The sequence below is a fragment of the Pinus tabuliformis genome, chromosome 1_1 (assembly GCF_031772625.1).
Source record: "Pinus tabuliformis cultivar Carrire ecotype Pingquan chromosome 1_1, CPIR1, whole genome shotgun sequence".
In the NCBI taxonomy this organism is placed as follows: domain Eukaryota; kingdom Viridiplantae; phylum Streptophyta; class Pinopsida; order Pinales; family Pinaceae; genus Pinus; species Pinus tabuliformis.
The window spans coordinates 61,351,359-61,378,617 of NC_142297.1; positions in this window are offsets into that span (position 1 = coordinate 61,351,359).

The window sequence follows — 27,259 nt, forward strand, 5'->3', positions numbered from 1 at the left end:
CAAAAGAGCACCTAGCTTTCTAATCATCAAAACAGTCAATCACTGCATCATTTGAAAATGGTCTTAGCCCCTACTAAGACTTTCACAAGATTAATAAAATGATAAAGGAATTAAAATTTCCAATAACTCCTTATTGAACATTAAATTCATTTCCTGTTAAATGTGCATAACACATTTCACACAACTATATATATACAATTCATCTTTAACATATCATATAGTTGATTCATTAATTTCTTTAGCTATGAGTACCATAATAAGCTAAAGAATTCCCAACCCATGGGAACTAGTTTCCACAACCAAATCGAGTCATTTTCACATCCAGATAGTTTCTTTGATAGAGACCTTGCCAGGTCTAACATGGAATTCCACTGGCCAACCAGCTCAAGAATTCCAAGGAGAGGAAATCTGGGCAGACAAGTACCATCAACCCTTCCGGGCAGGTAGCTGCCATCAACCCAACTCCGGGCAGACAAGTACCATCAACCCCTCCGGGCAGGTAATTGCCATCAACCCAAGGCATTCCAACCTTTCACAATCCGGGCAGACAAGTACCATCAACCCCTCCGGGCAGGTAACTGTCATCAACCCAAGGCATTCAAGCCTTTCACAATCCAGGCAGACAAGTACCATCAACCCCTCCGGGCAGGTAACTGTCATCAACCCAACTATCCGCAACTGTCTGGCATGTTAAATTTCTCTTTTATTACTCTTTCTCAAAGTAATTTACACAATGAACCATATGAACATTATCATTAGCACAACAAACATGCATGTACGCCATGCATTTACACTTAACCCTCAACATGGGTCCACAACATCTAGATTGATGGGAAACATATCTATCATACACGTTGTATGCATGCAAATTTCCCAAATAACATAATTCATGCATATCATATAACATCATTCTTTCTCATTTATGATTGTAATATCATACATGTTGTATGCATGCAAATTTCCCAAATAACATAATTCATGCATATCATATAACATCATTCTTTCTCATTTATGATTGCAATTCACATTGCAGCAATTTACGTGATGAGTTTTCTTGTTGCCATTAAGCTCCCACTACTTAATCCCATCAGCAAAGTTAGTTATAAATATGCATCAGTTATCACATATTCAATTTCCAAAAATTCTCATGCATACAATATTTTCATGTATAAAAGCATGTGCAAATATTCATCAATGTATAAATGTCGACAACAGTTGAGTTAATAATCCAAACATTTCCAATTTTGCCATAGTCTGTTGTCTTAATCCAAATCGTCATTACTGGATTATTATCTTACGTTTACTATGGCTAGCTTTAGTCATGCATCGTTAGTGTAATTAAACATAATTTCTCTAACATACAAGAACATAACTCTATATCATAATGACTAATCTTTGTGCATACCATTGCTTATCATATACACCTTTCACTAGAATACTACCATCATCTCATACAACAAACTACATACCTCTTTCTTAAAGGAAGTCATTTTAACCTCATTCTTCTATCTTCCAATGTGAGGGTTTCTCAAGATTCCCTTTCAAGAAATTATTAAAGATATCTATCTTTAGGCATACAAATCAAGATACAAAAACAAGGTTTACTTATCCTTTATGCATCAAAATCAAGCAATCAACATAGCTCATCCAACAAGACAATCTCTCCAAGAGATTATTATTTTCAAGGAAGCTAACATGACCACTTTATCTAAGTACACACCGACTCACAATTCCAAAGTCACAATAGCTACCAATATGCAACAGGTGTTCTCCTAGCACAATTACCTTACTTCAATGCACATAGTTCTTTTCATGAAACAAGTAAGGATTTTGGTTCTTGTATGAACACTATTCTAATGTGTCTTTAAGGAAAGAACCTCTATTTTTATTTTCAAGAAAATTCTCATAAAATCCTTCATCTTCATACATGAATTATGCACACTCTTCTAGGATGAGACTATATTTAAGTATATATATAATACACTCTTTCTTCAAGAAAGTTAGAAATGAATATCTATGTGCCTAGAAGCACATCTTTAGCTATCTTTATCATGCATGTAATGCATAATCATTTCACTAGAACTTAGAAACTAACTAGAATCATAATGCAATTAGCATATATATATATATATATATATATATATATATATATATATATATATATATATTTTCCAAGAAGCCTTTATCAAATAAAGATACATATTTTAATTCAAGAAAACTTGGCCACCTTCCATGCTATGTCCTCAGGACATTTATATACCTCATCCTCTTTTCTCAAGAAGATACTTTGGCTATATTTAGCAAGGATTTTATTCCAAGAAAAATGACAAGAGACAAACATTTCTCACACAAGACTCACATGTAGTCTTTCTAGGAGGAACTACCTATTTCCTTTACCAAGAAAACATACAAAATAATCAATCTTTAACTGCATGCCTTAACACATTTCCTTTACCAAGAAAATCTATAAAAGAACCATTCTTTTATTGCATGCATTCACATACTTTCTCTACTAAGAGATCATATAAAACCTTCATACATGTTCTTCAAGAAAGTGAGCAAGATACTTATCTTGTCCTTGGATCAACATGCATAACTAGCAAATTAAACCACCCTTACTGGAAGCAATTTCTCTACTTATGCAATTAGAAGCATAATCTCCTGAGTGTCACACATGCACTAGAGCTACCACTTGGTGATGTATGCAACAACTATCATAACACTACTATGTGACCATTCCAGAATAATGGCTTCAAGGAGACATTACGAAAATCATTATTATCAACACACTATAGTTATCATTTTCCAACTCCTTAAGCATGGTCAAAGGAATACTCACATGCACATCGAGTGCTATCTGGTCATCACCAGACTTAGTGATTCTTTTCCCTTCTCCTTGCTTCGTTTTTCCTTTGAAAGCATTTATATTTGGGGAAGGTAATTAGAGTTTACTGACAACTGTATTAACATAGGTAGTCTATTTATGAATAATTATCACATGTAATCATACCATGAATGGGTCCTAGAAATGTTACCCACTGAACATGCCTCTACAATTAACTTCATCCTGGAATGCAACATGCATAAGAAATCCATCATTCCCATAGTAGAGATAAATTCAACCATCGTTAAATCGAGGCTCCAATGGTTTTTATCTCCTGACAAGTAATGATTAACATAAACACATACCATGCTAATGGATTTCAATTAATTAGAGGGTAACATCATTAAATCTATTAAGACATAAGAATATACTATTCATCATCCATTCTCATGGTGAATAGAATTAAGAACTCTTCTCATAAACAACCGGAACTATAGCACCGAGAGAGTAAGAATCTTTATACACACATTCCATGCATGTGACATCAATCAACCTTCACTTATTTTCGAATTGTAATAATCTTAAGTCCAATTCAATTAATGCATATAAGTTCTATGGGTTAGTCATACAACACTAACCAATCTCAACTACCAATCGTCTTCATGCATTCATGACAAGACTGAGTCAAAAGTTAGTTATGACAATCAAGTATCGCTGCTTGACTTATTGCATGTTTTCAATATCTAAGGGGTTCTTCTAATGTCCTTTTTAAACAATTTTTCATCCTATTCAAGGATGTTCCCCATAATTTATATTCATGCATTGACTCATTAAGTTTCGTTCATTGTAACTTCAATTTTGTTTAATGAATATATCATTGTTATTACCATATTTGCAAATCAAAAGCTGGTAGTTCGTTGTCACTTTCCTCAATGATTGTTCGATATTGTTCTTACGTGTAATGAGTGTTTAATATTGTTCGTAAGTGCGACAAAAGTTTCATTGTCTTTTCCCTCATCAGGAATCCAATGTTATGAATGTAGTTATGCAACAACTTTATTACTTACTACTCAAAGCAGTTATAAATACGAATCACACATATCATACCAAAAATAGTGTACCATGTAAATCAATATGTGAGTGATTAAACTCATACCTGAGTTAATGCTCGCTGGTGGCATACCTCAATTTATTTTCCGCTTACCAATTCCCAAAGGCGCCAGTGCTGCAACCTTTAGCTTTGATACCACTTGTCATATACCCCGGTAACCTCGCATGTAAAAGGTAGGGAGTTAGAATTTTCATACAAATTACCACAAGTAATTAACCAATTCACAACTCCACAATTCATCATTAACCATTAAATATAATATTCATTAGTGCATCAAGTAAATTTCCATCAAGGACAGTAAGTTACATAACCATTAACCACCACTGTGGTAGTGTAATAATATAAACTATCTCATGAATCCTTGCATCTATTTCATGATTTCCATAACCATATTAACTAATCTCATACTTGGACATTATGATCATGCCATCAAATAAAGAACCATCAACATCAAGGATTCAACGTCATCCAACTGACACAAAAGGCAATCACATCAATCACACCATGGAACACTGATATACCCTGGAAACCCCATAGGGTGAAAACCAGCAAACGTTTAATCTTATTATTAAACGCTCGTGAGGGTTTTCACCCCTCACTCAATGGCTCATAAGGGATTTCATCCCTTAACCATTGTATTAAAATCTTTACAATGAATGATCATTAAGCTGTCACATAACTAGCTAAAAGCTAATACAATTTTCATGTAATCATTTATTTACATACCGCCACATGCAACATTCCTTGTGGCATAATTTTTCTAGCAATGCATGTTCCTGCAACTCGAACTCATCTGCAATGGACCCTTGATCCTCTTTCTGCACAACCTTAAACATCACTTTCCTTTGGCACCAACCGCCATCGTTCCCTGTCAATGTAGTTGTCAACAAGCTTTGACAACAAAATTAGATACATTATCAATCATTCATTAAGCAACCTCTAAAGGCAATCTTTTATCATCTACTCATCTGCATGAGCAAGCATAACATACTAATTAACTAGCACATATATCCAAGTAAATTCTTGTTCTACTTTTCACAATGCTTATTCACACTAATGCATATTTCTCTCTAAGAGATCTAACCATTAGTTTTTACAAGTCCATGTTGTCATTATCAACATTGACATCATGATTTCATTTATAAATAATCATATTATTTAGCATTTTCCCTTCACCCAAGCACATATTCAGAGAGGACAAAACATTAAGGGATACCCTTGAAGGGACTAACTACAACATCAGTTATAATCTACTTACATAGAAATTTACATAAACTTTTACCAAAATAGCTAGTCTTTTAGCCATTACTTTTGTTGCCTGCAAACATGTAAAGAAAACTAACACAACTTGTTGTCTCTTCCTGCATGCATATGTATACCCTTTCTAATGAAAGCCAGCACAAATCTCATGTACTTACACATCTTGTTCAACAAGAAACTAAGATAATAGTTACGTTAGCATAAGGAATTCACCCTTCTTTGATGTGTGCAACACATATCCCCTTTCTTAGTATTCTACCATATAATTTAGGATCAGCATGCATTGTGACTAACTAGATAACACTCAATGCACCTAAGTGAGCTGCAGCCACGGTATAACAGATTTCTATGTAAACTTGAGCATTTGATAATATGAATTCAAATAGGCTTGCTTCATATATTAATTACCTAGCATTGAACTCAGCTCTAGCTGGAAAAATAATGCAACACAGTAAAACGTGTCTACATGAAAGAAATTGCAGTTTCCATTAGTCAACAACGCACATATATATTTTTCCTACTAGAAAAAAGAGAGCAGGATACTTATCTTTTCCAGTTGTACCATTGACTGAAAAACAAACACATTATTCCTTTGGTCAGAGAGAAGCAACTCGTCTGTGGCTTTAACAATGATTCATGTCAATACACGGGTCTCTACTGCGGCGTTTTGACATCTACAATGTCTCCACGGGTTTCCACACAACACAATGTTCCAACAAACAAGGTTCCGTGGCAAATCTTCCTTCCAACCGGCATGTAGAGAGGCAGCGATACAGTCATAAGAGTTTTCTGCCCAAACTTGATGCTATTCAAATACATCTCTCCTTCTACCTCGAAACTCATATATCCAGATACCATTCTTCATATCTGTAAGCTTTCATCGATCAAAGACTGGCCTTAGAATAATTCAGGAAACCCTCCAGAAAGAAATGGATGAAGGCCAAAATTTCAATAGTCTGGACCTAAGTATTGGTATCGCTGCAACTAACACAGCGTAAGATCAAAAGTATGGAGTTACTTTTCAGAGACATGTAAATGGGCCTCCTCGGCTCTTAAATTTGTTTCCACTAACCCCTGGTGGTTTGGAATCCTTAGCCCTTCATTCTTCAGTTCCGCCAAGCCGATTCGATCTCAAAACGTCGGAGGATTCCAGCGCGATCAGGCCAGAGAAAAGTTTCCCGTGGTCTTTGAGAGCATGCGAGTTTCTATCATGATCAAAACTCGGAGTGAAGAAGAAGAAGCGAGATTCTACCAAGAAGAATCGCTGAGTTCCTTCATTCTCGTTCAGTTCCATAACAACCAAGAATCAGTTAATAACTGATTCATAATCTTGAATTACTTTTACGCAGGGTTACGAATATTTATGATAGGGATATTATAGTTGTGCCCTTATTGTCCCCATATTGTTATTATTGTGCCCGATAGAGTCCCTCTATAGTTATTTTTGTGCCTTTATATTATTATTGTTAGGTCGATTGGGTTATATTGTGACTCCTTAGAATCCTATATATAGAAAGGAGGTTTTTTCAATTGAATCATCAAAGAATCATTCATTGGTGTAATGTAAAGGGGGCTTCCCCTCGAAGAGGCTTAATTCTAAAGCGTTGATCTATCTTTTCTATCTTTTTGTGAGCTGGTTTCATAACATTTGGTATCAGAGCTTTGGATTCTAGGGTTTCGCTGCTTCGAATAGGTCATCGTGCCATTTTCACTATAACATTTTTTTGCAATGTTTCAGAAGAAAAAAACCCATTTGAGATGAAATCACACTAAACCTCAGATCTGATTTCAGAGATTTTCACACTATATTTGTAGAGATATGATCTGAGGAATTTTGTCTTTTTGCAGACTCCTGAATTACATTCCAAACAGGTGACCTGGGGAAAATGATCATAACTTTATATCTGAGAATCAGATTGAAATTTTATAAGAAGGTACAAAAAGAGGATGGAATATAGTTTCTTGTATATATTTTTCAGAGCCAAAGGTTGGAACAGTGATATGTGGCACATCGTACAAGTTCGCTCTACTGAACTAGTCTATAATCAGGTCACTGTGGGAGATTTGGCATAACTCTTCCCTGTAGAATCCAATTTGGATCAGATTGGTGGCATTGGAAACAGGACATAGAGGGCTACTGCGGGTTGCAATTTCAGAACTAGAAGATCCAAAATTATAGAGATACATCAGATTCAATATCAAGCTCCTACAAAGTGAAAAAAGGTGTGTAGTCTTTTTTAAATTTTTGCATAAGCTTGGTTTGAAAAAATAGTTTCAAGGAATTAAAACGGCATAGTAAAGCATTATTATCAGTAATTGATGCTCTGAGGAAAGAAAATGCAAACACCTAGTAAGTAACCTGAAAGCTCTAGCATGACTCATGAAGAAGAGGAAGAAATGCAACATGATATATCAAAATTACGAGACCAAGTGCAGCAAGTGTCACTTGCATAAAAATTAATAGAATCTAAGATGGATGGTTTAAAGAAAGATGTATAATCTAAGATGGATGGTTTAAAGAAAGACATAGAAGCTAAGATGGATTGTTTAAAGAAAGGCGTATAATCTAAGATGAATGACGTGGAAGCTAAGATGGACGATTTGAAGATAGATTTGAAGACATGCATAGAAGATTTGAAGACATATATGACAAAGTTTCTACAAGAAATGCTTACTAATGGTGAAAGAGTAGTAAAGGAAACTCATGATGAGAGCAAAAGAAATGTTAATCATGATTTCATAGACTCTAATGTTGGATCGAAAACCCACCATATTCCAAAAATCGATATGAGGAAGTTTGATGGCAAGGATCCCACAACATGGATATTACAAATGGAGCAATTTTTTGATCTCAATAATGTGCAAAACACACAAAAGGTACGTATTGCAACTTTATATTTGCAACCAAATCAATTTGTATGGTATCAATGGCTTTTCTCTCTTCAACAAATTTTCACTTGGGTAATTTTTAGGGAAGAATCGACAGCACATTATGAGGATACAAAAAGCAACACATTTTTGAGCCAATTGATAAGTCTCAAACAAAAGGGTTCAATAATGGAGCACACTGAGGAGTTCCAAAAATTGAACATAAGGGTAAAAAATATTCCAGAGGAGCATAGGATTGATGTGTTCATAGGGACTTTAAAGGATAATATCCAACATGATTTATGCCTTTGGGAAACTGATTCATTAGAGAAGGCATTCAAGTTAGCAAGAAAAATGGAAAGCAAAATTATGGCAACTAGGAAGCATACCACTCACAACTATAAAGACGGAAGTGTTGTTGCCCCTAGTCTTCCACAACATATAAGGTTGACACCACAACAATTGGAAGAGAAAAGAGAAAAATGGTTTTGTTACAGTTGTGATAGCAAATACACTAAAGGTCATAAGTGTGCCGAGAAGATATTATTCTACATAGAATGTGAAGAGGAAGAAGAAAAAGAGCAAGAAAGGTCAAAAGAAGAGGATATACTCTAGGAAAAAAGCCTAGATAAAGAAGAATTGAATCCGACCATATCTTGTAATGCATTGGCTGGAATTACCAATCCTAAAATCGTCAAGATAGAAGGACAAATCAAGAAGAAAAAGATAATAGTGTTGATTGATTCAGGAAGTACCCACAATTTTATTCATTGTAAGATAGCAAAAGAATTGAATTGCTTCCTATATCCAACACCATAGTTTCAACTGATGTTTGAAAATGGAGGAACGATAAATTGCTCTGGAAAGTGCCATAATATCAAGCTATCCATGGGAGAATATGAATTGACTAGCCTAATTCTTTCCATTCCAATGGGACGTGTTGATGTTGTACTAGGAGTCCAATGGCTACAATCCTTGGGTACAATAGCTTTTAATTTTCAAGAACTTTTCATGAAATTTTCTGCGGAAGGAAAGCAAATCAAATTAAGGGGTATTGCAAGGAAACTGAGAAAGATAATCAGCTCTAACGGTATGACAAATCTTCTAAAAAGGAACAGAAAGGTGTAATTGCAAAATTATGTTTGTTAGATGTTTCCACATTGAAATCATCTATTTCTCCAAATCTTAAAAAAGTCTTGGACAATCATTCCAAGGTATTTGAGACTCCTAAAGGTCTCCCACCTATTCATTATCATGATCATGCTATTCATCTGATTCTAGGAAGTGTTCCTCCAAACATTTGGCCGTACAGATATCCCTATGCCCAAAAGAGTGAAATTGAACGTAAGGTTGCAGAAATGCTAGAGGCTGGTATAATTCAACCTAGTCAAAGTTATTTCTCTGCTTCATTAGTATTGGTGCACAAGAAGGATGGATCATGGCGCATGTATCCGGATTATAGGGAGCTCAACAAGCTCATTATTAAAGATAATTTTCCCATTCCTGTCATTGATGAATTACTGGATGAATTGCATGGATCAATTTACTTCACCAAGTTTGATCTTCATTCAGGATATCATCAGATTAGAATGAAGACTGAAGAGATTTCGAAAATAGCATTTAGAACTCATGAGGGTCATTATGAATTTTTGGTCATGCCTTTTGGCCTTACCAATAAACCTTCTACATTTCAAGATTTGATGAATTCCATTTTCAAACCCTTCCTTAGAAAATTTGTGTTAGTATTTTTTGATGATATACTAATCTACAACAAGTCTTGGAAGGATCATGTTGAACATGTTGATAGGGTGCTACAACTATTGGAGGAGAAACAATTATATGCCAAAAGATCCAAATCTTTCTTTGGAGTACAAGAGGTGGAATATATAGGTCATATTGTATCTCATGAAGGAGTTATGGTAGACCCTAGCAAAATTAGCGCCATTAAGGAATGGAAAATCCCCACATCCATAAAGCATCTGCGAGGATTTCTCGGGTTGACAGGGTATTATCGCAAGTTTGTTAAGAATTATGGGAGAATAGCAGCACCTCTAACAACATTATTGAAGAAAGATGCATTTTCATGGACTCCAGAAGCAACAAAGACGTTTGAACATCTTAAAGAGGCAATGTGCCAAGCACTGGTCTTAGCTACACCAGGCTTCACAAAAAACTTTATTGTGGAATGTGATGCTTCAGGAAATGGAATTGGTGTTGTTTTAATGCAAGATGAAAGACCCATTGCTTTTGAAGGTCATCCAATCAAGGGAAAGTTTTTACACAAAGCTATTTATGAGAAGGAAATGTTGGAAATACTACATGCACTTGAGAAATGGCGACCCTACCTAATGGGAAGACACTTCAAAGTAAAAATAGATCATGATAGCCTTAAATACTCTTTAGAACAAGGATTATCCTTTGAAATGTCACCATAGAGAATGGAATTGGAGGGGGATTCGTCATGCATGATAGGATTTTTTGTGTGTGCACACATCATATTGCTCACTTGTATAAAAAATAAAGAGTATGCACAATGACATGTAGTGACATGTGGATGTCTATTTAACTCAATGATATGCTTGATTTTTTAACCCATTCCAATCCTACCACAATGAAATTAAGAGAGACAAGGACACAAGAAGGACTATCAATAAATGAAATTAGAGACTTCAGAATGAAACTCAATTGTACCTAAATGTAACGATAAGTATTTGCAGCTTCCTGGTCACCGATGAGCATCAAATCACATTGTGAAAAATTCCTTGCATTATGAAAATTTGGTTGCACCTGCACTAATCCTCTGTAGTAGTCCCTTGACTTGCCTGTAGATATAATTTTAGAAACAATCCTACTCATTCAATTCATCCCTTTATGGATCATCTTTGTCCTCCTGTATTGATAGTTATTTTTCAAGGCAACAAAATAGAACTCTCCAATTGCATCATTTCCTTTCAAAACAATGCTTGAGTATTTCCAGGTGATTGTTGAACCAGTCTCTACTCAGGTCCATGAAATCCTTGACTTGTATCCATTGCAAAAACATCTTTTTGTAATAAAATTATAAATCCCACATTTGCATTCCTCATCCCCGAAATACCAATTCTTTAAAGTGGAATACTTTATCATTTATCCCTCGGTGCAATAGAGATCCACATGGCATGGAGATGATTGGTGTCATAAAATGGTATAGTTAATCCTTCAATATATGTCACAAAACTCCTCTCACCTCACAAAAATCCTCTCACCTACAAAAATAAGAGTCCTCTCAAAATGCCTGGTCTCCATCTCATTCATCCTGAAATAAGTGGATATTTCCATGGGTGACAAAGTGTGCTTGGAGATTTAATAGAAGGAGCTATCACTAAAAAAATAAAAATACAATGTAGCATAATAGTTATTAACAGGAGCAACAACCCTGCCAAGCTACTTCCTAACTATATAAAGCTACTCCTGAATTACCTCTTATAACGAACAAAAGATAACATCAACTACCTATAGATTCTACCTATTCATGGTAGAAATGAAAACACTGTCAGAAACAACATCTACAACAACGTTGGTCAATCTCTTCTTCTAGTCAATGGCATGCCCAACTTTTTAAATGTATCAAGCTGGTCAGGGTCCACCTCATCTAGGCTCCTCTTCTTCTTCTACTCTCTCTGTTTAGGTTCAGAATAGTACCAAAAGTCTTCGAAATTGATGGGTGGGTAAAAGTTATCAGACCATTGAGTTCTTCCAATTTTAATCATTGTCTGTAAGAATTGAATCTAAATTGCAAAAGTCGTTCAGGTTCCTTCTTTTAGCTAAAATTAACCTAAGATTTGGAGAGTTGTAAGGTTTAATGGATCTAAGTATATTCTACTTAAAATATGGTAACATGGTTTAAAATTGTAGGCATTGAGATCAAAATCTAAGGATGAAATAGAAAAGATTTTATGTTTATGATTATAAGAAATTTTAATTTCATGTAACAAAGTTTGAGGAAGGTCTAGCATTTGCATCTTATCAGAAAATTTTCTTGCATCACCTGAGCCCTTTTAGTTTGGGCATGGTAGAGTCCATTACATAAACAATCAACCACTAAAAAAAAGGTGAAAAGAAAAAATAAAATTTCATGCATTATGACCCTATAAAATTTAGGGAGGAATGAACTGATTTGTACAATAAGGACATGAAAAATGCTTACTTGTCCATTGCCTTTTGATGAATTGTTGGCCGCAATCAAGATCTGCATTATCATAATCATTAAACCCTTTGTACAATAAGGATATGCAAAATTCTTACTTGTGCATTCTCTATCATGATCATTAAACCCTTTATACAATAAGGACATGCAAAATAATTACTCGTGCATTGTCTTTTGATGAATTTTTGGCCACAATCAAGATATGCATTATCATAATCATTAAGCTCTCAACTCTAGATAAAATTTATGATTTGATCATATAAACCCTCGAAATTACTTACCCATAAGAACAAAAATCCTCTTTAGTAAAAAGGAAGAACATAGTCCAAATTCATACCCATGTACAAATTACAAAAATATCATAATCATTAAACCTTCAACTCTAAATAAAATTTATGCTTTGACCATATAAACCCTTGAAATTATTTACCCATAAGAACAAAAATCCTCTTTAGTAAAAAGGAATAAGACAGTCCAAATTCATACCCATGTACAAATTACCAAAATACCACGCCCAATGACCTTGCCCTTATCATAATCATTAAACCCTCAACTCTAGATAAAATTTATGTTTTGAATTTACCCATAAGAACAAAAATCAGTCCAAATTCATATCCATGTACAAATTGCCAAAATATCCACGCCCACAACCATGTACAAATTACCAAAATATCCATGCCCAATGACCTTGCCCTTATCTTAATCATTAAACCCTCAAATCTAGATAAAATTTATGCTTTGATCATATAAACCCTCAAAATTATTTACCCATACAAACAAAAAACCTCTTTAGTAAAAATAAAGAATAGAGTCCAAATTCATACCCATGTACAAATTACCAAAATATCATGCCTAGTGACCTTGCCCTTGCTCCATCTAATAGTTGATGCTCTCGTAAGGTGTTTCCCATGCAATCTCCATGTGGGTTCGAATCCCATGAAATCCATAAATCACGTTGATGGTCTTCCTTCTTCTGGAATTTCCACACAGATATAGACAAGGCAGAGAGAAAAATACAGTGTTACAATGTGATGTTTAATCTATGAATATTTTACTTGAACCCAATCCTAAACAGGAAATGAAAAAGAAAGAAGAAGTTAAAAATGATATTGGAATGAGTGTAAACATTTAAATATGACCTCAATTAATAATAAAAAGTTAAATTAATACAAATACTAAAATTTAATTTGTTATATTTTGATTTTGTTATTAACTTGTGAATAGGCTTTGTTACAATACCATGGGCCAATGCTATGGCTTATCAATACTACAAGTCCACAACATAACTTATTTCACAACTAAAATATTTTACAACAATATGACAAGATTCTTAACCGTGGATATTCACCCCCACTTTACGGTAGATATTATTAACTTGTAAAAAATAGCATTTGTTACAATACCATGGATTATCAATACCACATGCCCAAAACCATAAATTATTTCACAATCAAATATTTTATAACAATATGACAAGATTCTTAACAATGGATATTCACCCTCACTTTACCATAGATATTAACATGTAAATCCGCTTTGTTACAATACCCTGGGCAATACCATCGCTTATCAATGCCACATGTCAAAAAACCATAACTTATTTCATAATAAAAATATTTTATTTTAATTTAATTTTACAACATTTTTTAATTCAATGTAAAAGGGAAAATGTTACAATTTGAGATATATCTAAACCTTCTATAATCCCATAGAAATTAAATTAAGGTTTTAATAAAATTAAGCTAAGATAGATCTATGTGGGTTTTATATATATATATATATATATATATATATATATAATCGACATAGATCCATCTTAGCTAGGGATCCAAGGGATGAGAGCAAGCAAACTGACTAATTATAATAGATTAATGATGATGATGATGATGGTGGTTAACGTCCACTGAGACCAAATTGGTCTATCAGACCTACAATTTTCTTATTTTTTAATTATTTGGCTCCTCGTCTTTCTTGGCGAGATTGGTGTTGTAGCTTTCTTTTATTTCTCTACGGTCTTTCAATTTCCTTTATCTTGCATCTCCTTCATCTCTTCTGGTTCTTGGGACATTGGTGTCTTAGCTTCATGATCTATTTTGTTCGTCCTTTTGAAGATAGTCAGAGAAGAAGTTTGGTCTAGGAGATCTGCTTTACTGTTAAATGAAGATTTATTTTGTGTGGTATTCGAATCCTCATAGCTGCTGATTTGTTGGGTGGGGCTTTCTCCCTGCTTATCTTGAGAGTTGCTTCTTTCTTGCCTGATTTCTTGTGATTTAGAGTTTTCTCTAGAGTATTCTTCTTTGATGACAGTGTAGTGCTCTTTTTGTGCTCCTTCCCACCATGTAGATCTGTGGTGGTTTTTTCTAGCAGAATTTTTCTGGGAGGCTTTTGGGCAATTTTTGGCTAGATGGCTCAAAGCAGGATCGACATCTGAAGAGGACACTTTCATAATCGAGTTTTTGGTTCCACACATAGTCTTTACTTGTTAGGTTTATTTCAGCTGGGAATCCGGCACTGAAGTCCATTTCCACACAAATGCGTCCATAGGTGGTTCTGGCATACTCCTCTGTTTCTGGGCCCCTGTAGTACAATTTCCCAATTGCATTTCCAATGGCTTTTAGCGAGGAGAGATTCCAGAGATGCAAGGGTAGGCTTGGAAATCTCACCCAAAATGGTGCTGAGGTTATGACTGTTGTAGAGGGATCGAATGATGGGTTCCATGGCTTCATGAATAGGCCTAATTTTTCCCAAAACCAAGGGTCGGAATCTAGAATACATTGTCTGCTTTCCGGATTTTCAAAATCTACTATAAAGAAACCTCTAGCACAGGGGTAGATATTAATTTAATCAGAAATTACAGGCTTCCATACCTCTGAGATCCAATTGTGGAGAGCTTTCAGCCGTGTTCAAAAACCATTGAACCGGCAGATTAGGGCACTTTCGGAAAACTTCAAAGCCTCATCGAGTGAGACTTGGACCACCTGGATAGTTGGAGCTGGGGCTTCACTGACGATATGGGAAGGAGCTTGCCCTCCAGAAGCGGATGATCCAGCAGCTATTTTCGCGAAGCTGAGAGCCATATTTTACTTTCTCGTAGACCCCAGCCGCAGAGAAGTAAGGTAGAAGATAATATTAGATCTAGAACGCAAAATGCGCAAATAAAATTATTCACTCAAAATTTCAGATGCCGGTGATCTCACCTAAACAGTCAGTGTGGATCAGAATTATTAAGAACCAGATGCCCACTTAATGGATCGGGGTTACGAAGCGACACCACTATCAACTGCAGCAGCCGCAGCCGCACCCAGATTAGCAGCCGCAGTGCCGCACCCAGAATCGAACCGTCGCAGAACCTATTACCGTTTAAATAAAATGCAAAAGGACCGCAGGCCGCAGAACCTATTACCCATGCGGTGAAGAGCCGCAGAACCTATGGGCAGGCCGCAAAACTTATTAAATATAGTGCATGATTTTTTAAAAGTTTTTCATTATTTTATTTTCTTTGACATGATTGATTCAAAATACAGGTTTAATATTTTACAACCAATACTATGGGCTAATACCATGGTTTATCAACACTGCAAGTCCAAAACCATAATTTATTTCACAACTTAAATTTTTTACAACAATATGACAAGATTCTTAATCGTGGATATTCACCCCCACATTACGGTAGATATTATTAACTTGTAAAAAATAGCCTTTGTTGCAATACTATGCGTCAATACCATGGATTATCAATACCACATGCCAAAAAAACATAGATTATTTCATAATCAAAATATTTTATAACAATACCACATGCCTAAAAAACATAAATTATTTCACAATCAAATATTTTATAACAATATGACAAGATTGTTAACCATGGATATTCACCCTCATTTTATCATGGATATTAACTTGTAAATCCTATTTGTTACAATACCATGGGCCAATGCGATGGCTTATCAATACCACATGCCAAAATTACTTTTATTTAATTTTACAAGATATTTTTTGTTGACACCTAATCCTTATGATTGGGTGAATATAATGTAAATAGATAAATAAGTAATATGAACAGTGATGGGAGATGAATTGAACAGTCTCTCCCTCATGTATTTAATGAAGATCTACCTGAAGGAATAAACACGAATCAATTTTTGGTTGAGGAGTTACTGCTTGGCCTGACATGGTATTAGAGCCAACTCCATTTTTTTAGCTTTTATGCCCTTTGTAACTCCCTATTCTGCTCCTCTGCTCTCCATTCAAAAGTGTTGTCCATATGCTGCCCATAAACGTTGCATATAAAATGCTGCTGCCACGAAGTGACCTGAACGCTACTCCATGCAATGGCCTGAATGCTGCTGCCACGCAGTGGCCTGAACGCTGCTCCACGCAATGGCCTGAACGCTGCTGCCATGTTCATCTACTACAACGTTCCTCTGCTACAACGCCGGAAGCGTTCCTCTCCTTTAATGAATGTGAACTCTAACGCGTGAAAATTTTGGTATGCTCCATATAATCCTTCTCTCAAGAGCCCTTCGAGCGGTGCCCTAGTTCGACTGATGAATGAGAAATTGTGGAAGACCAGAGCGGCCGCAGGGATTTGGACTCAATGTTCATGACCTAGACCTTCTTATGATGCACAATAGGACATACTGTGCTGAAATCACACATAATGTTTCATCATTAAAGAGGAAAGCAATTGTAGAACGTGCTGCACAACTTGATACTTTGGTGACTAACAAGTTAGCTAAGTTGTGTAGCTAGGAAGACCAGTAACTTGTGACAATTTTTGCAGGTTGATGCGTTGATATAATTGATGTTTAATTAACTTTATACATCATATCAAGCTTATAATCTGGTGCTTGGCAGATTCTTATAGCTTATGAAACATGTATCTGATTATGTTTGCATGAATGTGCTATTTTGCGTAATACTGTTGGGTGTTCTCAAAAAGGCAGTGTTGAATAAGTTTGTGGCCTTTGGATATTTTTTACATCATTTTAATACATGCGTGCTGGTAGCCATACTATTTTCCCACTCCACCTCACTGGCTGTGTGTGTTTTTTAGAAAATGTCGAATGCTACTGCAAGAACCATATGAGTTGAGCTTTTGTTCAAATAAAAAAAATCAAAAGCACATTTTTTTACATCAAAAGCACATTTTGCCAGCAAAAGTATTTTTTTTAAATACAGTACATAGATTTTATACCAGCATAAGTTTTTTTTTACAGTATGCATTCAATCATATCTATTGTGGGAATAGTTCTCACTCACAAGGAGAACTATCCTGAATGGTCCCGAATGATAAAACACGCCATCATTTTCAATGAATTGTGGAAAGGAGTGTGTGTCAAAGACGAAGGCAATGAACTAGTACAACCTACCTCAGACAAAGAGCTCGTCATTTGGGAAAACAAGAACAACAAATCTTATGAATTAATCGCAGAATCTGTAAATGAAGAGGTGAGTCACCATATTTCGTCATTTTCAACTGCCTTTGAAGCCTTACAAAAGCTTAAAGAACTCTATGACTCACATTCTACACTTGAAGTTGTTCAACTCATGATTAAACTCTTCACTCTTGAACTGCAAAATAATGATCCTCTTGCTCTTGCATCTGAAGTAAAGTCTATAATGCATGATATCAAATCCACTAAGGTTGAATTAGATATTCCTCTTATCGCTTTTCTCAAGGCACTTTATCCTACTTAGTCCAATTATCTTGAGTCATTGCAAGCAAATGGTAATCTCAAAGATATCACCTTTGACTCTCTTGTGAAAAAGTTTGTTGAGAGAGAAAGCTTTTAGAAAGAAGATAGCCCCTGAATCTTCTAAAGAGGTTGTGTGTCTTGCTCATAAAGAAAAGCATCCTGCTCAAGATTCTTCAAGAGGAAGAGGTGGTCGAAGAGGAAGAGGAAGATATTTCAGAGGCAGGGGGGTAGACACTCTCAAGGAGAAAAGGCATATTTGCACTGCATTCCCTGCAAAATAAATGGATCACATGATGCCTCTACATGCAAGCTACCATGGGACAAAATAGAGCAGAAAAGAAACCAATAGAAAGGTAAAACTGATGATACATACAAAGGTAAAGCACTTGAATCCGCTCACTATGTTGTGGCACAATGTAACATTGGAGTAAATGAAGATTTGTTTAATGCTTCACTTGCTTCTTGGAAAAATGATTGGTTTCTTGATTCAGGAGCAACCTGCCACATGACTCATAGAAAATATTTTTTTGAAGATTTCACTGACAATGTTGATGGAGTAGTATACTTTTTTGACCAATCAAAAATCAAGCCATCAGGGCTTGGCACAATTAGGCTTAAACTGCCTGGTCTTCCAAAATTTCTTCTACATCCTATTCTATATCTCCCATAGCTCAAGAGAAACTTGTTTTCCTTGGTCCACATCCGCCAACAAGGTCACTCCATTCATATGTTTGATGGCGAGCTTTAGGTAAGAAAAGCATCTGACCACTCACTTGTCATGAGGGGAATAGAAGAAGAAAGGCTTCTCAAGCTGCAAGGAACCTCTGCTCATGCACAAAATTTCTAATACAATTCTCATCATGAAGAAGGTACAATTCCATCAAGTTTATTATGGCATGCTAGATTTGGACATTTGAACTATGACAGCCTCCGCTTGTTGAAGAAAAATGGTGTTGCTGGTTTGCCTACAATTCCTAGGAAACTTATGCGATGTGATGCTTGCATTCTAGGAAAGCATAGCAAACAGCCTTTTCATGATTCACATTCAAGAGCACATAGAAAAATTGAACTCATTCATTCAGATTTATGTGGTCCAATGCCTATTCCTTCTGCAAATGGAAACAAATATGTAATGACATTTATTGATGACTACACCATAATGTGTTGGGTTTATTTATTGAAGAACAAATATGATGCTTTTCAAACATTCAAGAACTTTCATAAATGGATGGAAAATGATGCACAATCTCATATTGGGTCTATTCGCACTGATAATGGAAAAGACTACACATCAAATGATTTTGAAAACTATCTTTGCCAAAATGGGATCAAACATCAAACAACTATGCCTTATAATCCCCAACAGAATGGTGTAGCTGAAAGAATGAATAGGACAATCTTAAATATGGTATGATCCATGCTCTTCTTCAAACATCAAACAACTGTGCCTTATAATCCCCAACAGAATGGTGTAGCTGAAAGAATGAATAGGAAAATATTAAATATGGTACGGTCCATGATCTTCTCCAAAAATGTAAAGATAATGTTTTGGGCTGATGTTGTTCTATGTGCTGCATATATAAATAATAGATGTCCATCTAATGCTATTAGAAACAAGACTCCTTATGAAATGTGGTATGGACATGTTCCTTCGGTAAAGCATCTTAGGGTCTTTGGTTCCACCTGTTATGCCTTGATACCAAAGGTACATAGAAACAAAATTGGTGCTAGAAGTCGTAAGTGTATATTCCTGGGGTATTCAAACACCTCCAAAGCATACCGTCTCTATGATGAAGTAAATAAAATTTTGTTGTATCTAGAGATGTAATTTTTCTTGAATCATCCAAAACTGACAATGTTGTTGAGCGACAACTTGATCGCTTGGATAGATTTGCAAAAGCAAAATGATTTCAAGAATTTGATACTTAGATTCCACATCTTGAAGGGGGGATTCCTATACTAGATCAACATGTGGAATCTTCTTCTGAAGAACACTCTCCCCCACATGAAACTCCAACAACAAATGATGCTTTAAGTGATGTGATTGATAGAATTGGGGGACTCAATCTTGATTCAGTCCCAACTCAATCAATGGAGCAGCCTGGACCATCTGAGAAAGGTCCCCCAAAGTGGTTGACAAAGACACTTGAAAGTGTTCATCCTGATGAGGTTGGAAAGAGAAGAACTAGAAATTCAAATTGGCAAAATGGAGGTGATGTGGATGACTCTAATTCACCTGTTGATATGGATGTTTCTTATGATTGTGAATTGAACTTGTCTACAGATTTTGAACCATCTTACTTCAAAGAAGCTGCTTCTCATGATGAATGGAAAGAAGCAATGTAATAGGAGTATGATGCCCTCATAAAGAACGACACTTGGAAGCTGGTTGATCCTCCATTAGGAACCAAAACAATTGGCTGCAAGTGGGTCTACAAGAACAAGTATAAAGTTGATGGCTAACTTGACAAGCACACAGCTAGGCTTGTGGAAAAAGTTTTTGCACAGAAGGAAGGGGTCGATTATGAGGAGACTTTTTCCCCCACAACAAAATGGGCTACCATCCGGACACTCTTTGCACTAGAAGCTTAGAATGGTTGGAAATTCCATCAAATGGTTGTAAAAACTACTTTCTTAAATGGAGATCTAAAAGAGAATGTTTTTATGTCTCAGCCTGAAGGATTTGCTGTAAAAGGACATGAACATAAAGTATGCGAACTTTTGAAGTCCTTGTATGGCCTCAAACAAGAACCGCGAGCCTGGTATGAAAAACTAACTGAGCATCTTCTAAAACTCAATTTCAAACATTATGATCTTGATGATGCAACTTTATTTGTTGAGAGAGTTGGCAAAACAGTTCTATATCTTGTGGTATATGTAGATGATATTTTGATGACAGGGAACAATGAAAGCTACATTGCATCCATAAAGAAGGAATTGGGGAAAAGTTTTGAAATGACTGATTTGGGCTATGTTCATTACTATCTTGGCATTGAAGTAACCCAATATCCGAAGTCCATATTTCTTTCTCAAAAGAAATACATTGGAGATTTGTTTAACATGTTTGGCATGACAGAATTCAATCCTCTTACTACTCCAATGGAACAAAACTTAAATCTCACATCTATTGAAGGAAAAGAATTTGAGGATGCAACAAAGCATAGACAACTTGTAGGAAGTCTCAACTACCTAACTACTACCAGACTAGACATTTCACTTGCTATTGGAATCCTCTCTAGGTTTATGCAAAAGCCTTGTGATGGACATTGGTCTGCTGCAAAAAGAGTTCTAAGGTACTTGAAGGGAACTCAAGACTTTGGAATCAAGTATACACAGGTGGACAACTTCAGCTTGATTGGATACTCTGATTCAGACTCTGATGGAGACAAAGAAACTGGTGTATCTACTTCAGGATATGCTACGAGTTTTGGATCAGGAGCTGTCTCCTGGAGATCACACAAACAATAAGTTCCAGTAGATTCCACAACAGAAGCAGAATATGTGGCAGCAGCTGAAGCAACAAAAGAAATTGTGTGGCTCAGGAAAATTCTTGGAGATTTGCAGGTAAAACAAGTACAATCAACTCCACTCATGATTGACAATACCTCTACAATAAAGTTGGCCAAGAACCCAAAGTTCCATGATCGAACGAAGCACATCAATACTAAATATCATATGATTCGACATCATGTTGAGGCCAAAACAATCCATCTCCATCATTGTTCTACAAATGAGCGAATTGCAGAAATCTTCACCAAAGCGCTTGGAAGAGAAAATCTTGAACAATTCAGAATGATGCTTGGACTCACAAACATCCCTTCAGATTAAGGGGGGGAATGTTGAAACCTAATCCTCATGATTGGGTGAATATAATGTAAATAGATAAATAAGTAATATGAACAGTCATCAGGAGATGAACTGAAGAGTCTCTCCCTCATGTATTTAATGAAGACCTACCTGAAGGAATAAACACGAATCAATTTTTGGTTGAGGAGTTACTGCCTGGCCTGACATTTTTAATTGAATCTAAAAGGGAAAATTTTACAATTTGAGATATATCTAAACCCTCTATCCTCAGGACTACTAAAAATATTCCCATAGAGATTAAAATAAGGTTTTAATAAAATTAAGCTAAGATGGATCTATGCGAGTTCTCTCTCTCTCTCTCTCTCTCTCTCTCTCTCTATATATATATATATATATATATATATATATATATATCTATATATATATATATATATATATATATATATATATATAGATATAGAACTGACATCCATCATAGTTAAGGATCCAAGGGATGAGAGCAAGCAAATTGATTAGTTATAATAGATTAAGTATAGTGCATGATTTTTTTTAAAATTTTTAAATTATTTTATTTTCTTTGACATGATTGATCCAAAATATAGGTTTAATATTTTACAACCAATTAAGTTTTATTTTTTTAGATAATTTCTTAAACACAATACAATATGATCAAATTTAAGAGAGAGCTGGGGAGGGGATGGAGAGAGGGAGCAAGACGGTGAAAAAGTTTGAGGATATAGAGAGAGAAATAGAGAGTGATGGGGGGGAAGAGAGAGAGAGAGAGAGATGGATTTGGAGTGGGACAGTTGAGGATATAGAGAGAGAAATAGAGAGTGATGGGGGGGAGAGAGAGTGAGAGGGAGAGAGAGAGATAGAGAGAGAGAGAGAGAGAGAGAGAGAGAGAGAGAGAGAGAGAGAGAGAGAGAGAGAGAGAGAGATGGATTTGGAGTGGGACAGAGAGGGAGGAAAGAACAAAGACATAGAGAGATAGAGGTGGAGAGAGAGAGGAGTGAGAAGGAAGAGATGGAGAGAGAGTGAGGGAGAGAGGAGAGGAGGGAAGAGAAAGAAGAGAGGATAGAGATAGGGAGAGAAGGGGAAGGGAGAGAGATGGAGACATAGAGATGGAGAAGGACAGGGGGGGAGATAGTGATAGAGTTGGACGGAAGAGAGAGAGAGAGGGAGAGTGATTTGGGGGAGAGATAGAGGGAGGTGGGAGATAAGGGATAGAGAGGAAGGAAGATAGAGATGAGGAGAGAGAGATGGAATTGGATGGGATAGGAGAGGGAGGGAAAAATAAAAACGTAGAGGGAGAAAGGTGGAGATAGAGAGGGGGTGACAAGGGAGTCATGGAAAGAGAGTGAGGGAGAGAGGAGATTGGGAGGGAATAGAGAGAATGATATAGATAGAGAGGGAGAGAATGGGAAGAGAGAGATAGACAGAGAAGGGGAAGAGTGGGAGAGAGAGTGTGTGTATGTTTGGGGGGTGAGATAGAGAGAGGGAATAACAAAGAGACACAAATACAAATATAAATATTATATAGTACTTTATAACCAACCTAGATCCATATTAACCCTATAGCTATCAAGTGCCATTAGGGATCCAATCTCTCGAGGTGAAAACATTTCCTCAAGTTTTGCGCTAGAAAAAAAAGTTTGCACCTCGAGAGATTGGACCACTCTCAATGATTGATAGATTCGGGGTTAAGATGGATGTAGGTTGGTTAATATGAAATTAAAATAGTTTTTATTTGATATTATAGTCTTAAAAATTAAAATTTCCCTTTAAATTAATTTCAAATTAAAACTATATCCAATTAGATTCAATGAATAGATTTTTAAAAAATGTAGAAAATATATTTTTTTTAATTAGAAAATATATTACAAATTATTAGAGATACATAGTGCAAAGTTGGCTCACCTATACACCATGTGAGGATGAAGAAGTGTTTAAAGAAGGATAACCTTTCAACCAATCTTTAACAACCTTGAAATCCCCTATCACTTGTAAGTTTAGATTTCTTGACAATATTAAGATGACTAACATAAAAAATTGATTCATATTATTGTAGTACTTGTTAGGTAGTTGTATTTTTGTTCTTAGACTAAATTAGTCATTCATGTTAGTCATTTTTAGTGGTATTACTTATTAGCTAGTCAAATATTTTAAGCCCTGACTGAATTAGTGATTTATGTTAGTCGTTTTTAGTTCGGTCACTTAAGATTGCTTATTTTTGGTAGTATTTCACTTGGAAAAGCTGTGGTGACTAACTTTTTTAGTCACCCAGACACTAATTGCCCACTTTATACTAGTGGAAGCAAACACAATTTATGGATTTTTGGATAAGGACTAATATAGAAAGAAGTCATGAGAATGGAAATACATATAATAAATATAAACCACTCTTCACAACATAAGAAAAAGTATTTAAGTATATTCCATAAAAGCATACATTATTGGTCAAAGAAATTAGACTATTTTAGAAAAACAAGGAAGAGGCTCTTTTCAAAGAGACTTGGTTGTCCTTCTTCAACATTTCTATAATGACATTACCAATATCTAAGTAAGAATAAGAGAATGTAATGAAAGCATAAGAATTTAATGTAAGAAAGCTTGAAAGAAGTGAATCTTGTTCAATCTTAGTCCTAGCTCATGGAGAAGAGGATCTTTTCTAAGAGACCTGGTTGTCCTTCTACATTCAAGATAATCACTAAAAGGAGAAAATATTCACTTAACACATGCCATAAAATGAATTCTTATTAAAGATATTTACAACAAATTAATGTAATAAACATGGAGATGTAAACTAGAATATGCACAAATATGAACATCATACAACAAAGTGTACTTAGCTTAGTATGGGGGCCCTCCAACCTTGCTGGTACACTACTAAAATACTCAGCTACAACAACTCATTCACTCCAGAAAACATAAAGAAATCATGAAACAAAAGCTCTGTCTTCAATTATCTCAAAATAATAATCTTCAAGTTTTTCTACATGTTCTAACTATGAATGCCTCTCTTTAAATAGGAAAAATAATAACCATATAAGCTAAAAAGTCTGAAACAACCATCATTAATGTTATCCCACTTCATCATGTTGAAGCCATCCATTAGTTACAAGAAATCTGGAAGAATTCCAAAAAATCCTAAAACTGCCCCTTTTTAATAGGGATTTCTGGGTGACAAAGTTTGACCAGCATTGACTGGGCCTGTATTTGCTCATTTTGACCGAACCAATAGTTGTTCATCCATATGTGGTTCCTAATATTTCCAAATATGTATTCATCTCATGCCCAGGTTTCCTGCACATATCACTTTAATGGAGTTATTACGAGAATTTTCAATGCAGTCTAAAATTAATTTTAAAACCCAAATTTATAAAACAAAATATAAAAATTGAAAAACTTACTCTAATTACTTGAATATGAAAAATAAGGGTAAAATGAAGCATATATGAGTGGAATAAGGTGGAATATGATGGTAAGTAAGTGGGTTTATGATAAACAAAAATGACCAAAATTGAGGGCCAACAGGACTCTAGCGAGGCCCAGAAAGAGGGCAAGGCGTTCCACTATACGTGGTTGCTGCTTTTGATCACTTTGGTGGCTTGGAGGATGCCCTAAGAGAGCCAATCCCCTCAGTAGGACTCGAACCTACCATAGGCTACAAATTTTTCTTTTCTATGGGCTATTAAAGACCCCACACGCTTAATGGAGACAAAGATATTCTAGGTTTTGTTTGAGACAAAACTAAGGATGGTGATCAACCAACACCCAAGGTTATCACCCACTTTGCATGCACAATATGATAATGTTGTTGATTTTAAGGCAAATTTCCATAATCAACACATTTGCGCAGAGAAGGATGTCATGGGCATATGGCACAAGTTGCCTTACTTGGTTCCCTAGGATGATATTATTAGGGTTGTTAGTAAGTGGCCAAGTGACTGGCTGAACCCCTCTGATGCCGATGCAGGAACGAGTAAGGTTGTTGAAGGTGAAGCTGCACCAAAAAAACAACGTCAGCATAAGAAAAGAAGAAGTACAGAAGGATTCTGCTCGAGAAAAGGTTGTGCAAAAGAATGAAGCTACTACAAGGGAGAAAGAAGCAGCAACAAAGGAAAAGAAGCAGCGTAGGAAAAAACTATGTCGCAGGCCACCATTGACCTCAACGAGTCAGACACCGAGCAAACACATGTGAAGGAATAAATAGAGGCGGAAGAAGAAGGTGGCGTAGAGTTGGATTCCCCCTTCATTGTCAAGAAATAGAAGAAGAGGACTTCCCCAAGGTCACGCAATAAGAAAAAATGAGATAAATCAATGGGCATGATGCCTTTGGTCCTCACAAAAGGGGACTTAGAGGAAATTGGGGATGTGTTATGCTACACTATGACAGACCTGTGGGGTCACTTTGAAGAACAATACCAACCGACACTTGTTAAGGTACAACAGGGCCCGTGGGAGTTGCAGGTCCAAATGGGTCTTCTACAAGTGAGTGTGGGACAGGTGAGCATGAAGTAAGTGAGCTTGAATCAAGCAAGTGGGTCAGTCTTGGACGCAAAAATCACCTTGGATCTTCGCACCATTCAACTAACAGAAGGGTTCCTTCGTGTATGTTTTCTAGGGAAATACTCTTTGTGGACATAGATGATCCCTCTAGCCCAATGAGTGGGACTGGAAACTAACGTGACAATCTACAAGACACTTTCATAAATTACAATCAAAATGAGAGAAGAGGGAGGAGGTCTACCTCGTTTTGATGCTACAAAGCACTCTGTTGTTGAAGATCTCGATCGCTCGCTCCTCAGGCTCAAATCTAATACTCACAATGCTTGAATACCTACCAAGGGATCAAAGACACACCAAAGAATAGAAGTGCCACTAGCATAATTGAAATTAATCCACTTAACAGATCAAGGAGCATTAAGATAAATGATGCATTAATACAAGCATTTATGGAAAGTGAACCAATAGTTTTCTATATTAATATATAAGAGAGGAAGCATACAACCAAAGCCTTGATGTCAATAAGCCCTCCTTGAGTGAATGTCCAAGTCCAAGCTCAAGTTGTCCAAGCACTCCTTCTCCAAGCCAAATGAGTAGCATGTAGGCACTATCTTAGCATATGGGTGAAAATAATCAAAGACTAACCATTTGGGAATGGGAGAGGATGAATATATAGGTAGGGAGAGGGAGTTAGGATCTCTCCAAAGATAGGGGAAGGCCCTCATGTCAAGGAGGAAGCTCATAGGGAAATATTGGGAAATTTGACCACATGCACAATGAACAACCTCCAACTTGTCGTTCTAGAAGCCTCTAGACCACAAGCCTTCTTGTCCTATTTGGGAAAACTTTCCTTTTAGGGATCAATGAGAGTATCCAAGTAAAAAGCGTGCTGGTAGCGTGAGGCTAGTAAACAACAAAAATAAGCAAACGTTGTTCCTTTGAAAAAGGAACAACAAAACAAGCAAACGTCGTTCCTTTGAAAAGGGAACAAAAAAAAT